This window comes from Balaenoptera physalus (genome assembly GCF_965194825.1).
Source record: "Balaenoptera physalus genome assembly, chromosome: 1".
NCBI lineage: Eukaryota > Metazoa > Chordata > Mammalia > Artiodactyla > Balaenopteridae > Balaenoptera > Balaenoptera physalus.
Genome location: NC_138882.1, coordinates 89,405,419 through 89,424,452, shown reverse-complemented (window position 1 = coordinate 89,424,452; position 19,034 = coordinate 89,405,419). Strand labels below are relative to the sequence as shown.

The 19,034-nt window shown below is 44.0% G+C and overlaps 1 long non-coding RNA gene across 3 annotated transcripts in view; it reads left to right on the top strand.

The window, feature by feature from the left end:
- LOC309660064 overlaps nucleotides 1-18,628 on the top strand; it is a 43,709-nt gene extending 25,081 nt beyond the window's left edge. Inside the window, exon 4 of one of the 3 annotated variants that reach the window (XR_014263104.1) lies at nucleotides 18,247-18,628. This is a non-coding gene — a long non-coding RNA (uncharacterized lncRNA). Of the gene's footprint in view, nucleotides 1-418; nucleotides 856-18,246 lie in introns of those variants that run through there. The other 2 variants (XR_014263105.1, XR_014263106.1) reach the window with 2 other exon arrangements.
- The last annotated feature ends 406 nt before the right edge of the window (nucleotides 18,629-19,034 follow it).

Sequence of the window (19,034 nt, the reverse complement as noted above, 5' to 3'; positions counted from 1 at the left end):
TAAAAAAAATAAAATAAAAAATAAATAAATTAGGCTTAAAAAAACGAACCGGCTGGGCAGAGACTGCAGCAGTGGAAGGGGACCAGTGGGCTAGGTGGGTCCCCCTGTTTCTATCATGATGCTGCATATATGTGGTAGCAGTGGACCCAAACACAGCAGAATACTTGGGACAACTGTACAAAATAAAATGTTATTTCATTTTACAAAATGGTGACATTCTGTAACACTTTCCATAACATTTTTTTTTAATTGGGGTATACTTGTTTTACAATGTTGTGTTAGTTTCTACTGTACAACGAAGTGGGGTAGAGTTCCCTGTGCTATACAGCAGGTTCTTATTAGTTATCTATTTTATACATATTAGTGTATATATGTCAGTCCCAATCTCCCAAATAACTTTCTTTTTTTACTTAACAAGTCATAAAGTTTCTGTGGTGCTCCAAGGACAATGGTGCTTCAAGGACAAAGGACGATCCTGCCTGAAAAAGTGTCAGCGTTACACCCCTGCCGGACTCTTAATCGCCCTCCCTACTAGCTTGCATGGTTACGAAATTCCTGAGGCCACCTGGGCAACGCCCACCTGGGCAACAGGACCTGTCCCAAGTAAGGAAAGGCATCTGGGCTGTCCCATTCCCACCCTATAGAAAGAAGGTATATGTGCCTCGACCAATCAGTAAACGAAATTTTCACCTCAGACCATTCCTTTGTTTTCTGGCTATAAAAACTGATCAGTACCACATGTTCGGGCTCAACTCGGAAGCTGAGCCCAAACTGGAAGTAGTCTCCCAGACTACTAGGAAGTCGGCCCACTGTTCTGGCAGTGACCCTTCCCTCTAATAAATTCTATTGTCTTTACATTCTGCCTTGTGTCTGGAAATTCTTTTCCAACCCGCATTCAGACCACGACAATTTCCATGTCATTAATATGGGTCTATGCATGATTTAGTTTGCATTGTGCTAAATGAACTATATAGATTCTGAAATATGTACTAATGTTTTCATTTTAAAGATGAAGAAACTGGTGTGCAGAAAGTTTTCAAAACTTCTACAGGTCCCACAACTAGTAAGTGGAGGAACTCCTATTGAAATCTAGTTGCATCTAACTCCAAAACCCAAGATTTTCCCATTACACCATGTTGACCCTCAGGATATAAAAAGTTAAGCCTAACACCAGCCCTCTTCTTTTGATTATCTGGCCAAAGCTCTGGGGAGTGGGATGTCTATATAAGAAAGCAGAGTGGTAGAAATGCAGCCGCAACCACGATCTCCCTGAAAATTTTCTGTTATTTTGCAATTAACAAGCTTACAGCAATTTAAAGTCCGTTCAGGCACTCTTAGGCACTGGGCACCCAAAGATGAACAGGGATGCCAGTTTAAACAGCTGTGTCTGCTTCAAGACATTTCAAAGGCAAGGGGGAAGGGGGAGCAGGTTCCCAGAGTGAGCCAGTGGAGTGACCCCACACTGGCACCCCACCCAGGGGTCACCACTGGTCCCTCCCGTGCGTACTGCTTCTGCCAGAGAATGTGACCTAATTAGAGTGGCACACAGTTGCTCATACGTGAGATTCCTCTTGATACCAAAGGACGCCTTCCTCTCTGGCTTTTAGTGATGAAGACACCAGTTTTGGGGGGTTTGTTTGTTTTTTGTATTGTTGACTTAAAAAAATATACGCACAACGTGAGAGTTGCGAGTTAAGTTTTATCGGGAGACGGCGTTTCAGATAGCTCTGAGAAACTGCTCTGAGCAGGCAAGGGGAAGAGCCAGGATATATAGGAGTTTTGCAACAAAGAGCAGATAATTGGGAACGTCAAAAGTTTATTGTTATATAAAGAAAACCAGCTCTCTCAAGTTAAGGAATTTAGTGCTTTTCTGTGTAGGGGAAGAGGCAAGAGTCTGGGCTCACTGAAATCATTCCTTTGATATGCACCTTAGATTATCTGGGGCCTGTATTTTCACATCCTGAGCTTCTTCAGGGCTTGCCGCAAGGAGTGGCTGCAATCTGATGGCTGCTAGATGGCAGATATTTTTTTCAGCCCTGAGTTTCCTCAGGGCTCACCAGCTCACGTTGGAGGGCGGCAATCATTGGTGACTGTGACATCCTTTGTTTATTGACATGACAGGAAATATTCTATTTATAAATATTCCATTCCATTTGTAAATATTCCATTTATCAGCGTCATATGCCAAGGCTCTCTGAGTCCCCATTTCAGAGAGGACGTGAGAATTTGCCTCTCAGGTAGGGTGCCTCTGATTCCCACTAGAGGGCACTTGCTGCTGATTCTGGGCGGTGTGCCATTCGGCGGGGGTGGGGGCGGGGGCGGGGCGGATAGGAAGTCCTGCTTCTGTGATCAGCCTGCTGTCAGATTCACAACACGCTTGTGGTACTTGGTTTGTTTGTTCTGGAGAACGGTTGGAGAGTGTTTCCTTGGCCAGCTGGGAGAGGCAGAGGGTGCGACGGGAGGGTTCCCTGCCCACCACACTCTCCTCAACGCCCCCTCCACTCCCTTCCCTGCAGGACTCTTCGAAATCGCCCCTAGTGCCGCTCAGAGCCAGCAATGTTTGGAGGAGTAGATTAACCCTGGAGAGGTTGTGAGAACTCCCAGTTCAGAACACAAAGGAAGAAAGAACATTGAGATGCAAAGATTTATGAGGGAGAAAAGACTTCCGTAGGAAAAGGAAATTAGAAACCAAGCAAGCAGAATATTCAAAAGACAGCCACACACCACGCATAATAATGAAGTTTCCATGACTCCCTTCGGCTCAGGTCCGGCTCCTTAATAATTTAGATAGCAACTCTCCTTCCCTCTGCAAACAGGTGGGTGTGGAGGCTTTGCGAACGTTTCCTCACTGCTCCGTTCACTGTCTCTGAGAGGAAGGTTAGGTTGTCCAGAAGGCTTCCCTTTGGGTGTCCAGATGGAGAAGCAGGCTCTGCGAGCCTGCCATTTGCATAAGGTAACGGAGTGAGATGATGGCACTTCTGGGACCAGCGGGCACGCTTCCTCGTCAGTGCCACGTGGACAGCGCCAAGGTCGTCCCTCGGGCGCCTCAAAAGGGTGGGGGTGGGGCTGAGGAATGCAGGCAAATGTCAGTAGGTGAGTGGACTTCGAAATGGAGGCAGGCACTCAGACTGCACTGGGTTCCTTTGGAAAATGATGCCACGAAGTCCTCATCTCTGGTTGGGTCTTGTTGGGTTGGTCTGTGGCGTGGGGGATATCCATGGCACGCTCGCGCTCCACGGCCATCCCCTAGTCCGGGTCCACTGCTCTCCGTACCTGGGCTCGCAGCTAGTTTTCCCTGCCTTCACCTTTTCCTTGCAGTCGAGGCCATGCACACTGCTACCAGAAACGTCTTCTCAAAACACTGCTTCTCCCACGTCCCTCCCCAGATAGAAAACCTTCTATGGTGGAAGTCACAGACAAGTCCTCTCAGACCTGTAGATATACTCTGTTTGACTCTACATGATGCTTTAAAAAAAATCTTTTGAACTCATTTCCAACATTGTAAAAGGAAGATTTTTAGATAAAAATCTGAATTTCTAGCTTTGAGGGGGAAATTAGAATATTCGGCAACTCTAAGCCTGCATTTCCACATTGTAATTGACTGGAGCAGAGGAACATCGTTGCCTTCAGACAGGGCACGTGTTTTCCAGTTCAGGTCAGTCCCTACCTCTCCGCTGTCTGCGTGCCTCCCCAGCTTTACCCCACCCCAGTGAGGGTGACCTGCCTGGATCTTCTAGACTGGGTTCGTGATTCTTGTTCTATGACAAACCCTGACCCAGTGCAGAGGGTCCAAACCAGGCTCCCCATCAGCATTACTGAAGGGGCTCCAGCCTCAGAGGTGATCAATTCTGCGCCAGTGATGCTAATTCCATGTCTGGGTTTAAAAAAACAAAAAACAAAAAACACTACACGTGATATTGCTTCTTAGCCAGGCAGTGGCACTGAGGATGGAAAGGAAGGGTCAGTTTTAAAGAGAGATTTTCGAATTGTATTATAAAAACAATACAGTTTAGTGATTTGATTACGGGGAGTGAGGGAGCAAAAGACGACTAGGATGGTCCCAAGGTTTCTGGTTGAGAAACTAGGTAGCTAGTGGTGACATTTATGGGTAGAGGGAGCCCTGGAGGAGAAGCAGGTTTTGGGAGACCACCCAGATGGAGAGATGTAGAAGGCAGTTGGATCTCTGACTCCCAGGCTCAGTGGCGAGGCCTGGTCTGGAGACAGAGTTTGCAAAGCCACCAGCCCTGAGGTGGTTGATGAAGCCATGGAAGTGAAGAGATGGCCCTGGAGAGGGATGTGGTCTGAGAAGGGAATGGGGCCAAAGTCAGAATACTAGGGAGCACCAGGCAGAAGGGGTGTCGGCACAGTGGCAAGTGCCAGGGGAAACTCTGGGAGAAGAGAGCTCCTCAAAGGGAGCGGTCAGAGAGGGCAAATCAGATGAGGCCCGAAAAAAGAATCTATTTGATTGGGCAATTGGGAAGAGGTCATTGTCTTGTTTTCAGAGTGCAATAGTTGAAGGGTAAGCGGCAGAAGCCTTATGTCTGTGAATTGACACATAAATGGGAGAAGAATGGAGATGCGTGGTTGCCAACCATTCTTCTGAGAAGTTAAGAAGGAAAGAAGACAAAGAAGTAGTGGAAGGAGTGGCAGAATTGCAGAGGACGTTTTCTTTTTCTTCGGATGGAGGAGGTGTGTGCATTTTGATATGGGGCAGAGGGCAGTGGAGAAGGAGAGGCTGACTTTGAGGCGGGGGGTGGGGGTGTGTGTGGATTAAGTGTGGAGCAGAGCCCGGGAGGACAGCGCAGGATGGGATGAGGAGCACGTGACCAGCTTAGATTGGGAAAAGGGACCCTTCACCCTCTGGGTCTGGAGAAAACAGGAGAAGGAGGTTGCAAGTAAAAAGGTGGGAAGTTGGAATTCATGTCTGATTGCTTCAAATTTCTTTGAAGTTGGAGGCAAGGCAGGTGACGGGAGGAGTGCTGAGGGGGTGGGGGGGGTGGGGTGGGACGTGCTCCTCTGGGAGTGCTCTGAGCCCTTGTGGTAGTGGCTGCTCCTCATATCTACTTTTCCTGTATTCTTTAAAGTTCTCTTTACTTTAAAAAAATTACTCATTTAAGGTGTAAAATTCAATAATTTTTAGTATATTTACAGACCTGTACTACCGTCATCACAGTCCAACTTTATCAACATTTCCATCACCCCACAAAAATCCCTCATACCCACTTTTAGTCAATTCCCATTCTCCACCCCAGCCAACCACTAATCTACTATTTTTCTCTACAGATTTGTCTATTCTGAACTTTTCGTGTAAATGGAATCATGCAATATGTGATCTTTTATCTCTTGCTTCCTTCACTCTGCAGAATGTTTTCAAAGTTCATCTACATTGAATTTGTTTCAGTACTTCATTCTGTTTTATGGCTGGATAATAGTCTACTGTATGGGTGGATCCCATTTATTTAGTCATTCACCAGTTGATGGACATTTGATTTGTTTCAAGGTTTTGGCTATTATGAATCATGTTGCTCTGAACATTCACGTTCATGTCTTTGTGTGGACATATGTTTTCATTTCTCTTGTGTAAATACCTAGGAATGGAATCACTGGGTTACATGGTTTTTCTTTCACTTTTTAAGAAACGCTGCCGCCCTGTTTTCCAAGGTAGCCGCACCATTTTACATTCCCACCAGCAATATATGAGGGTTCGTTTCTCCACATCCTTTCCAGCACTTGGTATTATCTGTCTTTTGTATTATAAACATTCTAGTGGTATGAAGTGATATCTCATTGTGGTTTTAATATGCGTTTCCCTAATGACTAATGATGTTGAACATCTTTTCATGTGCTTACCAGCCATTCATATATCTTCTGTGGTGAAATATCTATTCAAATTCTTTGCCCATTAAAAAAATAATAAGTAGTTTGTCTTATCATTGAGATATGAGTTCTTCTTTATTTTTTTACTAGACAATTTCTCTTTATTCCAATCCCCTGATGTAGTTAACAGTTCTTTATATTAAACTTCACCTGTTCAAATTACTGTGTGGTATCTCTTATTATTGCACACTGACTTACACAAGTGGCCACTAATACTTATTCTCTGATAAGCCAGCAGGAAATACCCAGAACAGAAATAAGAAAAAGTGAAAGATTTGGATCTAGGAAGATTTGCATTTGTATCCTGGTTTTGCCACTTACTTCTATAAGTCCTTAGGCAAGGCATTTAAACTTTATGAATTGCATGTTATCATCTGTAAAATAGGAAAATGATGTTCATCTCACAGGATTTTCTTAAAGATTATAGATAACATACATAATAGCTTATCACAGAGATTGGCACGTAGTAGCAACTCGATAAATGAGCCAACACAAACAGAAGCAAGTGGTCAAGAGCTGAAAACAAATCTTAGGATGTTCTGTAAGAAAGGTCCTTGTTATTCAGTGAAGTGTCCTTAACTGGCACCTGAGTGCTGCTATTGTTAAAGAGGTGTCAAAGAGAGAGGCTAGTGATGGCTCAGGAAGGTCCTCAAACCGTGGCTGCACTTGGGAAGCTCATTATGAATTTGGGGTGTGGTCTTCAGTTTCAGGGAGCCTATCTTATCAGTACCCCAGGAGCGTCCAAGCTTTAGAAGCCTGACTCAAGTCAGCAAAACTCACATAGTTATTCTAGTCATTAGGATACCTGGAATGACTCACTCAGAGACTGATCCATTACTCAGTCACTAAAAATTATGAAGTTTAGAAAACAATTACTTATTGTCATATTCAACTGACTATATATGGAGACACAGCCTTAAACTGAAATGATCAAGTTTTCATTTAAAAAAGCATAAGTTGGTGCTTCCCTGGTGACACAGTGGTTGAGAATCCGCCTGCTAATGCAGGGGACACGGGTTCGAGCCCTGGTCTGGGAAGATCCCACATGCCGCGGAGCAACTAGGCCCGTGAGCCACAACTACTGAGCCTGTGCGTCTGGAGCCTGTGCTCCGGAACAAGAGAGGCCGCGATAGTGAGAGGCCTGCGCACCGCGATGAAGAGTGGCCCCCGCTTGCCGCAACTAGAGAAAGCCCTGGCACAGAAACGAAGACCCAACGTAGCAATCAATCAATCAATAAAATAAATAAATCTTAAAAAAAAAAAAAAGCATAAGTAACAACATATCACAAGCACCACTGCATTGCTTATGACGTTAAAGATTTAGTTTACCGGTAGGTTTGGACATTTTTAGATATTCGAGTTTGGTATGTGAGATCTTTTGCTGCCTTAAAGAATGTTAGAACCAGAATCAGAAATAGACACAATGAAGGAGTCATAAAGGAGTAATATGTTGCCTGGTAGAGAATGGGTTTTAACCGTGATGGAGCTGGAAAACTGCCAGCTGAGGGCTGGCAGCAGCTTCTGCCTCTTGGGTGGGGAAGCTGGAGTATGAGAATACCCGCTCTTGTCCTGAGAGGGTCCTTTTAGTGATCGATTTGGTCAGGTAGATGTAAGGCAAGTATCCATTCATTGTCCCTGGGGAAGCCTGCTTCAGACGTGTTAAGTACGCTGTTTGGATTATCTGGAGTGTGATCTATTACCTGCAGTATTAGAACATTTTCTTCTACACTTGCATTTGAGCTGTGCTATTGTGAACAACGTGAGTGCATGCAAGGCATGGGTGGGGTTTTTGCTCAAGCATTTACACTCTAAGACCTGGGGACCGGGGGACAGCAGCTGGGCCACACAAGCCTGATTTCCTGCTACACACCAGCAGCAAACTGGCCTGGGTGGTTGGTGTGCTGCGTGCTTTTATTTAATGCCAAACAGGCCATTTTTGTCACCAAGGAAGAACCACAATGTACCCTGTAAGAGGGCAGGAGACAGTGGATGTTCCCATGTAGAGAGGCAGAGAAACGAGGTGGGCTCTGGACGGAAGAGGGGAAGAGCTCTGGGTCTGGTGGAGGTGGAGCTGAGGTTGGGATCATGGAGAGGTGATGGCATGTATCAGCTACTCCCTCTGTTGCACGTCCCTTGTCCAGTGTGAGCCATGTTTGGGGAGTTAAAGAACATGTTTGTGCCCACACTTAAGACACAGTGTGTGGAGTGAGCTGCTATTCCTGGAAGATCAAGTTCTGAGATGACAAGAGGTGAAAGCAGGGTCTTGGCACCTTGATGTTCTGGGGCAAGAGCTCTGGCTGAGATGACATGTGACAGAGAAGATTTATGGGGCAAGTAAGCTTTTCTCAGTGACCACTTCTCAATACTTGAGAAGGTGAGCCTGATAAGAGGCTAGACTTCCTGCAGCCATAGAGGACAGGGGCTTGGGCGATTGTTATTGGGGTGTTAAAAAGCCACAGAATTTGAGCATTTCCAGGTTATGGAAATATAAATATAGACTTCCATGCCATAGGTCTAACAAAATCACTGAAACTTGAAGAAGCTTAATCTAAGGATAATATGAATGATCTGGCATTTCCAAATCATTATTAATGACCAGCAATAAAGAAGTGACATTTCATCTCTTCTATTCCCCCCACCACCCCACCTTGCTGCACTGGGAAATCTGGGTGGGGTCACAGAGTCCTTGCTCTGTCCTTCATGGCTTCTGCAATGGACCAGCTCTGATGCTGAAATAGAAATCTGATTCAGTTTCTATTCTTGACTTTTGTTTGGCTCCGTACTATTCATTACCCTGTGATTGTTAAGAGGTGGCTGCCCTTTCTGACTTAGACTTTCATGGTATCCTGGGACTTTTAGTAGTCTCTCCTTCCTTACCTCCACCTTTCTTCCTTCTTTCCTCCTTCTCTCCCCTGTTCTGAAAAAGGATTTAAGATGCTCATAGAGATACAGTTGATCAAGATAAGATACTAAATTTATGTAAAATATTAAATTAAATTAAAAGCAGATTAATAAAAGAAAGGAAAAATAAGGGTGAGGAATAAGGGGGATACAAATATATATAGATCCCTAAGAGTCCCAGCTCTTGGCTGCTGGTAGGCTGCCAGTTGGTCCAAGCTTTCTGGAGATCAATCAGAAAGAGAGGAGCTAACTGCCCAGCTCACAGGGGTCATGAGGTAAAAACAAGCCATAACAACCCATTCTTGATAGGTTATAGATATCAGGAATATATATGTATATTCAACTTATTCCTAAAACCAGAAAGAAAAATTTTCTCAAGCTCATAAAGAAGATCTTATATAATGTGACAGGGGAGTTCCTCAACAATCCTGATGGTCTACACTGGGATGGAATTCGTTTGGGGTAACCATACCAAAGCTCAGTTCAGTAAAAGCAGTTCTCCAGGGGACCAGTTCAGTAAGATCTGCTGGTCTAGATTTTAATAGATGTTGGATGGTAGTGAGTTTGAGACTCTTCTCCCTCACAAGTCCTGGATCTAGTGATTCTGTGTTTTCCAGCAAAGGCAGGACTTTATCCCATAATGGATGTCGCACTGTGGGTAGGATCCATTATGGGATAAATAATGGACTTTTGACTTTGTTCCCTGACAGAAGCCTTCCACTGCTTACAGCTGGCTCCAGGAATTCCTCAGCTCAACCCAGGTTGCTCTCCCCTCTCCTTCCTGTTGATCTTTAAAATTCTGGCATATTCATCTATTCTCATTGAAAGTGACGTCTTTTTCCTTACCATCTGTGCAGCCTTGGGTGAGTTCTTCATCCTTCCCAAGACTTTTTCCCACTAACTGTAAAAGTGAGCTGTATCTATGTCATGGTTTTAATGTGAAGAGTAAATGAGAGATTATAAATCCTGTAGCTCTGTGCCTGGAAAATAGGAGGCAAAGGAAAAATCTTAGTTCTCCTCTGTCTTCCGCTCATAACATTATATGGTGTCTTTAAATGTATAGACTTTTAAAATCTAGTGCTTTACTTATTTCATGTGTAATTTTTCCTTCTAAGGAGACTACGTCTTTCCATAGTGCTTTAGACATAGTAGGAACTCAATGCATGTACAATGGATGATTCCAATTGGAATGATATGAAAAGGAGGAGTAGAGCAGGATAGAGGACAAACTCTGCACTCCATCTGAGGGTCAATATGGCAGCCAGTTAAAGCCATGGCAGGATCACGTTCCCTAGGTCCCCTCATATCATTCTCCAAAGCTATTTCCCCTGTCAAAATGTGAGAGACAGACAGAGGAAGAGAGTGGGGGGGGGGAAGAGAGGGGGATAGAAGGTAGGAGGAAGCTGGAACAGTCTTTTTTCCTCCTCACTCAACTCCAGTAAATTATTCAAATATTTTAATAGTCCTATTTTCTCAATTCTCTTGCAATTTAATTTGAGGCTTTTGGTAATGCACAATTGTAAGCATAATAGGATTTTTTTTTTTTTACTTAAAGAGAAGCTTTGTGTTTGAATGAAAGTCACATACAGAAGGAATCTAATTTTTTTTTTAATCTCTTTATTGTAGAACAATTCTCAAACATGAGTCAAACACTCCCCCTGCCTCTTTCTCCACCAACCTCCCTCAGTGCTACCTAAGGAGACTTGAAGATAACTCATGGTATTTCGGGGGAAATCAGCAGGCTATTTAACTTATCCTAGATGGGTCTTAATAAAAAAGAATTATCCTCCCCTCAGTTTATGGAACAAAACGGTGTGGGAGTGTCCAGGACGGAAGAGCTGAGCTGCTTGCCTGTTTAGGGAGCTCAAGCATAACAAAGCATGTCAGAGCACTTAGGGCATCTGGCCATGGGTTCTGTTTGAATGTGGGCTTAATGAACCCAAAGGGAGAGGGGACCAGGACCAGTCAGAGCTAATGATTGGTCCTCATTTTAATAATTGCAGGCAGTAAGAAGGATACATTTGAATGTCCCAAACTAAAACATTTTAGCTGGAGGAAAGGGACAGACAAAGGTACCAATTCAATCCAAGGATGCTGTTTGGGTGAGTTGGAGGGATGATTTTGAGCATAACATTACATGATGATATAGAGTATAGTATACCTTCCTGGTAAAACCTCAGGACAAGAACTTTGGACACCCACATGTTGACTCCAAAATCAGGTAAGATCCACCCAATCCAGATATCTTTCTATAGCAAGACCTAAAAAAAAATCTTTTTACCTTAGGTCTTGATGAAGATGCGAAAATTAAGAATGATATAACTCACATTCTGCAATTAAAACTTTATACATCTTACCATATGGCTAACTCACACGTAAGTGCATATGTAAACTATGAAAGTTTTAAGGAGACTCTAAGGAACTGGTAAAAGTCCTTAGGTCTGGCTGAGAGAATCCCCTGTGTTCTTGTTGAAGTCCTAATTCTGTTATCCCAGTTCTGTAGATTATCTTCTATGTTCCATGCCATTGTTTCTAAACAACAGACTGTACTGAGATGTGTTTTTCTTCTGCTGGGGCCTTTATTCTATCTTTGTTATATGCTGGTTCATTTTATACACAGTTTTTATCATTGTATTGCTACTATAATCTTTGACTTCCTCCAATGAGCAAAGAGAAATAATCAGACAAGAACTGCCACAGCCTCCCACCATGACATCTGCCCTTCTCCAGTACCTGTTTCATATTCTGCCTTCCGACCTTTCCTAAGATGAGCCCTCTGTCTCCTCTGTAAGTCCAGCTCCTCCACGTATGCCTTCAATCCCATCCCCTTTCACCTACTCAAGCACGTCACTCCGGCACTTCTCCCCATCATCCACTGTCACTGGCTCATTCTCATCAGCATGCCCACATGCTGTTATTTCTCCCATCTGAAAAATAAATCTTTTCTTGACCCACTTTCTTCTGCAGCTACATTGCATTTCTCTTTTCCCCTTGAAACTCCTTGAAAGAGTTGCTGCCTCCAATTCCTTTCTCCCATTATCTTGGAAACCCACTCCAAGCAGGCGTTCATCTCCATTAGTTCACTGAAACTACTTTTATCAAGGTCAACAGTGACTTCTATGGAGCTAAATCCAATAGTCATTTTTCATTTCTCATGATCAGCCACTGTCCCTCCCCCATTACCTCTCCAACCTTATCACCAACTTCTCTCCCCCTCTTTCTCCACTCTAGCCACACAGTCCTTAACTGCGCCTCAAATCCTCCAAGAATTTTTTCTCCTCAGGGCTTTGGACTGGCTGTTTCCTCTGCCCATGATGCTCTTCCCCAGATATCTGCCTGCCTATTTCCCAGACCGCTTTTCAAATCTCTGCTCAAGTGTCTCCTTTGAAGCGAGGTGTACCCTGACCATCCTATTTAAAATTGCACCGCCATCCCACCTGCTGTCACTCCTGACTTTTTTTTTATTAGTCAACTATTACTGTGTAACAGTAATAGTTACACAGTAACTATTATAATAGTAATAACTATTACTATTATATAACAATTACTAATAGTTAATAATAGTATTAACTATTACTGTGTAACAGTAATAGTTACACAGTAACTGTGTAACCCCCAAACTTAGTAGCTTCAAACAACAATAGAAATGTCTTATCTCTCACAGTTTCTGTGGGTCAGGAATTAGGGAGTTCTAGGTGGTTCTGGCTGGGATCTCCTATGAGGTTGTAAGTTACATGTCGCCCCAGACTGCAGTCATCTGAAGACTTGACTGGGGCTGGAAACTTCATTTCTAATATGGTTTATTCACATGGCTGTTGGCAGGAAGTCTCAGTTTCCTCCCACGTGGACCTCTCCCTGGGCTGCTTGAGTGTATGCCTCATGACATGGCAACCGCTACCCCAGAACAAGCAATCTAAGAGACAGCCAGGCCGAAGCTGCCATGTCTTTTATAACCTAGCCTTGGAAGTCACATGCCATCATTTCTGCAGTATCCAATCAGTCTCACAGGCCAGACCTATTTAGTGTGGGAGGAAACACAAGTTGTGTTTCCAGGAGGTGGGATCACTAGGGGCCATGCTGGAGTCTATGGATTTCCATAGTACTCATCATCTTCAAACACACCGTATCATTTACCTATTTCAGATGTTTATTTTTGGTCTCCCCACACTAGATGTAAGTTCCTCGAGGGTGGTGATTTTGATCTGTTTTGTTGAGTGTTCTACCTCTAAGTGTCTAGCACAGTGCCAGGCATATAGTAAGCACTCAGATATTTGTCAAATGAATAATTGGATATAAAGTTCTGTAAAATCCTGTCTGCCTACCCTGATTATTATTCTGGAGCAGCTTCTCACTCTTAAATTGCAAGAGGCTGCAGATCCAGACGGCTCTTTACACTTCTCCGAGCATTCAGTGACCCATCTTTGTTTTCTAACCCAATCTATTTAGTGCCTTTGCTGGAGTGAATAACTTCCTGACTGAGATCTGAGCTAAAAACAAATTCTTCACCATTAGAACCCACCCCCCCAACACCACCGTCTCTCTCCCTCTTTCCCTCTCTCTCTCTCTGTCTCTCTCTCTCACACACACACACACACACACACACACACTAAGAGTTTTCTTTGACCGTTTCATGCCCAGTATATATTTCATGCCCAGTATATATTTCCCACAATGTTTTCTTTTTCTTTTTTTTTCGTTAAAATATTTATTTATTTATTTATGGCTGTGTTGGGTCTTCGTTTCTGTGCGAGGGCTTTCTCTAGTTGTGGCAAGTGGGGACCACTCTTCATCGCAGTGCGCAGGCCTCTCACTATCGCGGCCTCTCTTGTCGCGGAGCACAGGCTCCAGACGCGCAGGCTCAGTAATTGTGGCTCACGGGCCCAGCTGCTCCGCAGCATGTGGGATCTTCCCAGACCAGGACTCGAACCCGTGTCCCCTGCATTGGCAGGCAGATTCTCAACCACTGCGCCACCAGGGAAGCCCTCCCACAATGTTTTCTGACTGTCAGGCCTAAGAGCTAAGGAGGGAACGATAATAAGTAGGAGGAAGTCAAAGGAAGGCATTCTGGGGTTAGGGTGGCTGTAACAGAACCAAGGCCTTGTTCTGTGGTCGAAGAGAGGAAATATTAGCATCTGATGGCTACCGTGCCAGTAGAGCTCAGGAATTACCGAGCAGAGAAGCATCACCTGCTACCCCCGTGCTGGGTCCTGGCGGTGCAGGCAGCTGAGGTGGTAGCAGACAAGCTGGTGCCTGAGGAGGTGGGAGCCCCAGCTGAGGGGGCTGGCAAAGGAACCGGTGGCCGCTGAGAAGGGCAGGGTCGAGCTGGTGAGGGGACAGCCCTGGCTTCTCCTCTGTCCATGGCTAATCCTTCCACCTATGCTTTGGGGCCTGTCCTGATTTTCTTCACAAACCCTTGTTCAGCCTTTTCCCCAAACCCATTCCTTGCTTCTTCCTTTACCACGGGCTTTCCCCCTCAGTCTGCAAACATGATTAGCTCTCCCCTATCCTAAAAACCTCTTCTCTCTCCTGGGGCCACTTTTTCTCAGGTCTTAGCCACCCCCCAAATAAAACGAACACACACGCAAAACCACATTTCTCTACCATTTGTTCCCGTTTCCAACCACCTTTTGGCTTTCCTTAGCAAATTTATTAAATGAGCTATTTGTGTGCCTGGCCGTTCTCATCAATTTACTCAGTTATTTATTTAATAAGCAATTTATTGAGGACCTATTATGTATTAAATACTTAGAATAGAGAAATGGAGTATGATTTCTGCCCTTAAGGAGCACTCTGCCTAATAGGGGACACAGGTCAACAAATTATAATGTAATGTGATAAGTATAACAAAGAGGACATGTGCAAGGTCCAGAGGTAACACAGAAGAGGGTGTCATTGGCTCGACAGAAGGTAGGCAGGAATCCGAGATGGTTTCCTAGAGACGTGGAGTCTCAACAAGGTTAATAATATAGGGCGAGGGAGTGGGGGGAAACAGAGAATATCTTGGAAGCCAAATAAGAGATACTGGTCAACTTAATCAAATGCACAGAGAGATGATGTAAAATGAGGAAAAATATACATAGAAGTTGGCAGCCTGAAGATTACTGAGGGACTCTACCGATGCAGTTGGAGGGAAGAGGATTGCAGTGGGATGAGAAGCAAACTTGAGCGAGAAGCTAGAGACAGTTTTGGCAGGAGCTTAGCTGAGATGGAGGAGCATTGTAGGGTAGCAGCCAGAGAGAAGGTCAGGGTGAGGGGAGAACTCAGCAGTTCTCTGGGGCCAGGAGAAACAGTAACATAATCGTCACCAGATTCTTAGGGGTGGCGTGAGGATTCAATGAGTTAATACACATAGAGTGACAGTGCCTGGCACACATTCGATTAGGAGGTGGTGGAGCAAGAATGCAAATTCTCGTGCTTTGGTGCCCATCCCGCGCTCATTCTGTTGCATCAGGAAAGCCTGGGGAAAGTCTTCCACACTCAGAGAGTTCTTGGGTAATGGGGAGAGAGAAGAGAGATTGGGCAGGGCCACCTGAGGCCACTGAGAGGTCTCGTTGCTCATTCAGGAGAAACAGGCTCTGAGCTTCCTGTGTTCTGACAGGATCAAAGCTCCCCTCACCACTTCTTCTCACGTGGCTTCTTAGCCTGACTTCTTCAAAGAGAAGGCCGCCTCCTAGGATGACAGCCCCAACGATGTCACAGCCACACATTGCACGTGGGGAGCTTTGCCATCAGGGAGGGGACTGATGCGGAGGCTGGCTGAGCTGTGGCCACTGCAGTTTTGTTGGCTGCCCCGTAAGCAGGGTGGGAATGTCCTTCAGGGGGAGAGTTGTGGGAAGCTCTCAGACACCAGCCCAGGAGGATGTGAGCCACACAGACTAAAGGGAACAGCAGAGCTCATTCAGTCCTTGATCTGGGACTAGTCTCAGATGAGGGCAAAATAGCATATTTATGCCAAACGTTTAAAAATGCCATTCATAAAGAAGGGGGAAAAAAATCACCATAATCCTACCACCCAAAGGCAACCACTGTTAACATTTGGGGTAAGTCCTTCCAGACTATTCTATTTACTTTTTTCCACTTAATGTGCAAACTTCATTTCATGTTAATAAATAAATATATTTCCAAGTACATCATTTTAAATGATTGTATAGTATTCTTGTGAATCAACTAAAGGGGTAATTGAATGGAAGAGGAAGACATGGTTTGGGTAATCCTACATTGCACCTCACCAATCTCTCACCGGGCAGCCCCTCCCAGAGACCACATTCCCACACATTCAGTGTATCTGAAACAGGGCTTTTGCCGCCAAATCATTCCCTCCTTCCAAAGTTCCATTCTTCTAGTCACCCATACTCAGACTCCTAGAGTCACTTTGTCTTCCTTCCCTTAACATCTGCTAGTCACCACATCTTGCCAAATCTTCCTTTGCAATACTTTTTCACCCACCCCACCTCCTTTTCATTTCTGCTTTCAGTACCTGAGGCCAGAACATGATTAACTTGTTGCCTAATTACAACATTCTCCAACTTATTGCAATGACTTCTTAATTTATGTCCCTGCCGTCAGTCTCTCTGTCTTTTCTCTAATTCATTCTGCAGAATGCTGCCAGACTTCAGATACTGCTCAAAAACCTTCAATGTCTTCAAATTTCCTAAAAAAACATATCTTGTATTTGTATAGCACATCTCATTTCATTTCTATTTCTGAAAATAAAGTATGCCTGGTAACATATAGGAACATATACTCTCATTAAAAGAGATCTACCTGTATCAATAATTTAGAAATATTTGTCAACCTTAATGCCTAGCCCAATACTTACAAATGGTAGTGACTCAATAGATATGAATGGATAAATAAATAAATGAATGAAGCTCCTTCTATTTTCCACTGACTTTCATCATAAAACTAGAGTTCTCAGGGTTAAAATTTAAAAGTTAATTAATGGACAGACTTGAAAATCTTGGCAAGGAAGACATTAGTAAGCATGAAGCATTGTGCTGGGAATGTTGGTCATGGGACGTTTCCATCACTTTATATTTAGAGTTCTGTGGTAACACGTTACAGCAGACCCAAAATTTAGGGCCTCTAGTGCTCTCTACCACTTTCCCTAACTTCTCTTCCTCAGATGACTGGAATATCTGTCATAAGCAACTTGGATGAAAAGGTAAAATATTCTTTTTTAGGATTTAATGAATTTGAGTGATGCAGAGAGAGGAAAGGAAACCTCCAGTTCAGTGAAAGGGACACACAGGTAACCAGAAAATTGAAGAGTCCTTCAGCGCAGCCTAGTGCTGGACTTTGGAATGAGAGTACATTGGACACTTAGTATCCCATGCTGAACCTGACTCCTCATCTATAAGATAGAGATAATACCTGCCACGTATGGTTGTAGAGAATGTTAAGTGCAGTTAGGATGTGTTTGTGCTTATAGCACATAGTAAAACAAGGCAATAAATAGCTGTCACTATTGTATTAGCCAGGGTTTTCCAGAGAAACAGAATCAATAGAATTTATGAAATTTATTGTAAGGAATTGGCTCAGGTGACCATGGAGGCTGGCAAGTCCAAAATCTGCAGCATCGATGTCCCCATTCAAGTCCCAAAGCCAGCAGGCTGCTGTAGAACCAGGAAAAGTGATGTCCCAGTTTAAAGGCCATCAGGCAGGAGAATTCTCCCCTACTTGGGAGAGGGGCAGCTTTTTGTCTATTCAGAACTTCAACTGATTGGATGAGGCCCACATATATTATAGAGCGCAATCTGCTATACTCAGTCTACCGATTTAAATGTTAATCTCATCCCCAAACACCCTCACAGAAACACCCAGAGTGTTTGACCAAATATCTGGGCACATCATAGCTCAGTCAAGCTGAAACATAAAATTGACCCTCACAACTATTATCGGTAATAATAAATTGTAGGCACAGAGTGCTATGAGAGTACCTCACAGGATATTGATCAACCTGGAGTAGTAGGTATAGGGTAGGCCTTGGAGAAAAGGATTGATGAAGCCTTCCTAAAAGTTATAGAGTCTAATAGACTGTGGGTCACCCAGGTGAAGATGTCCAGAAAGCATTCAATATAGCGATTGGGGCTCAGGGGAGAAAACTGCCAGTTGGTAAGGATTTGAGGGCCAAGTCAGAAGCTGAAGCCATGAGAATGGATGAGATCAGTCAGGAAAAGTGTACAAGTGAAAAGACGGGAATGGAGCCATGAAGAAAAACAGCATTTTACAGGGAGCCAACAGAGAGGACTACCTAAAATAAAAACCTACTCAACTGAAATGTTCCCCAAAACCCAAGACTTGAAACAAATAAATGCCTGCTTCTTGATCTGTTCTGTCAATTCAAAGATCTTAAAATGAGTTTGCAGAAAGTTGCTGCTACTTGTACTGAAACCATAAGCACACATTAAGTGAGGTCCTTGCAATATTTGGCTTCTAGCTGTTATCACAGCTTCCTTACTTTTGCAGGCTCCCCAACTCTGGACCAGATTGCTAGGAACCACCACTAGGTGTCCAAAGCAGGGGACAACCAAGTAGGTGGCCATCTACATGGAATGATTTGAGAAGGTCTTTCTACTCCCAACACCACCCCTACTAGTACCTGCAGCAATCTTTCCATCACAAAGTCCTTGAAGGGAAGGACCATTTCCTATCCATCAGTAAAGAGAGCTGGCTCTGCTTCTAACTGGCAGCGTGATGGAGAACCAGTAACTTCCCCCTCCAGGACTCAGATTCTTCCTTTGTAGGATGAGGAGACTGAACATGATGACCTTTAAAATCCTGCCTTGCCCTAACCTTCCATGAATCAGACTGTAAAGAATTGTTGAATTGTCTGAATTAATGAATTTGTGTTTTTCCATTTGGGTTAGGAAATCCCACTAAGAGAGGCAACAAGTTATAAGCTGTTAATATTAGAACAAATTAATATTTCTGATTGCTGAGTGTAGAATCTTGTCAAATGGGAGGCCCTGTAGAATTTAGGGGTGTGAGGGAAGGAGAAATAAAAGTAGTCTAAGTGGGGGCACTGCTCATGAGAAGAAGCCTGTTGGGTGAGTAGGGATTGGGGTGGAGATGGTGGAATAAAATCTATGTCAGCTAGGGGACCTACTGGAATCTTAGAAATATGGAGGATTTGAAGACAAAGAGGGGGATTTCGGTTCAGTTTAACAAACATTTGTTAAGAATATACCATATGTCAGACACTTGACTAAGGAGAGTGGATACAATAATGAGTAAAACCAAGTTCCTGACCTTCA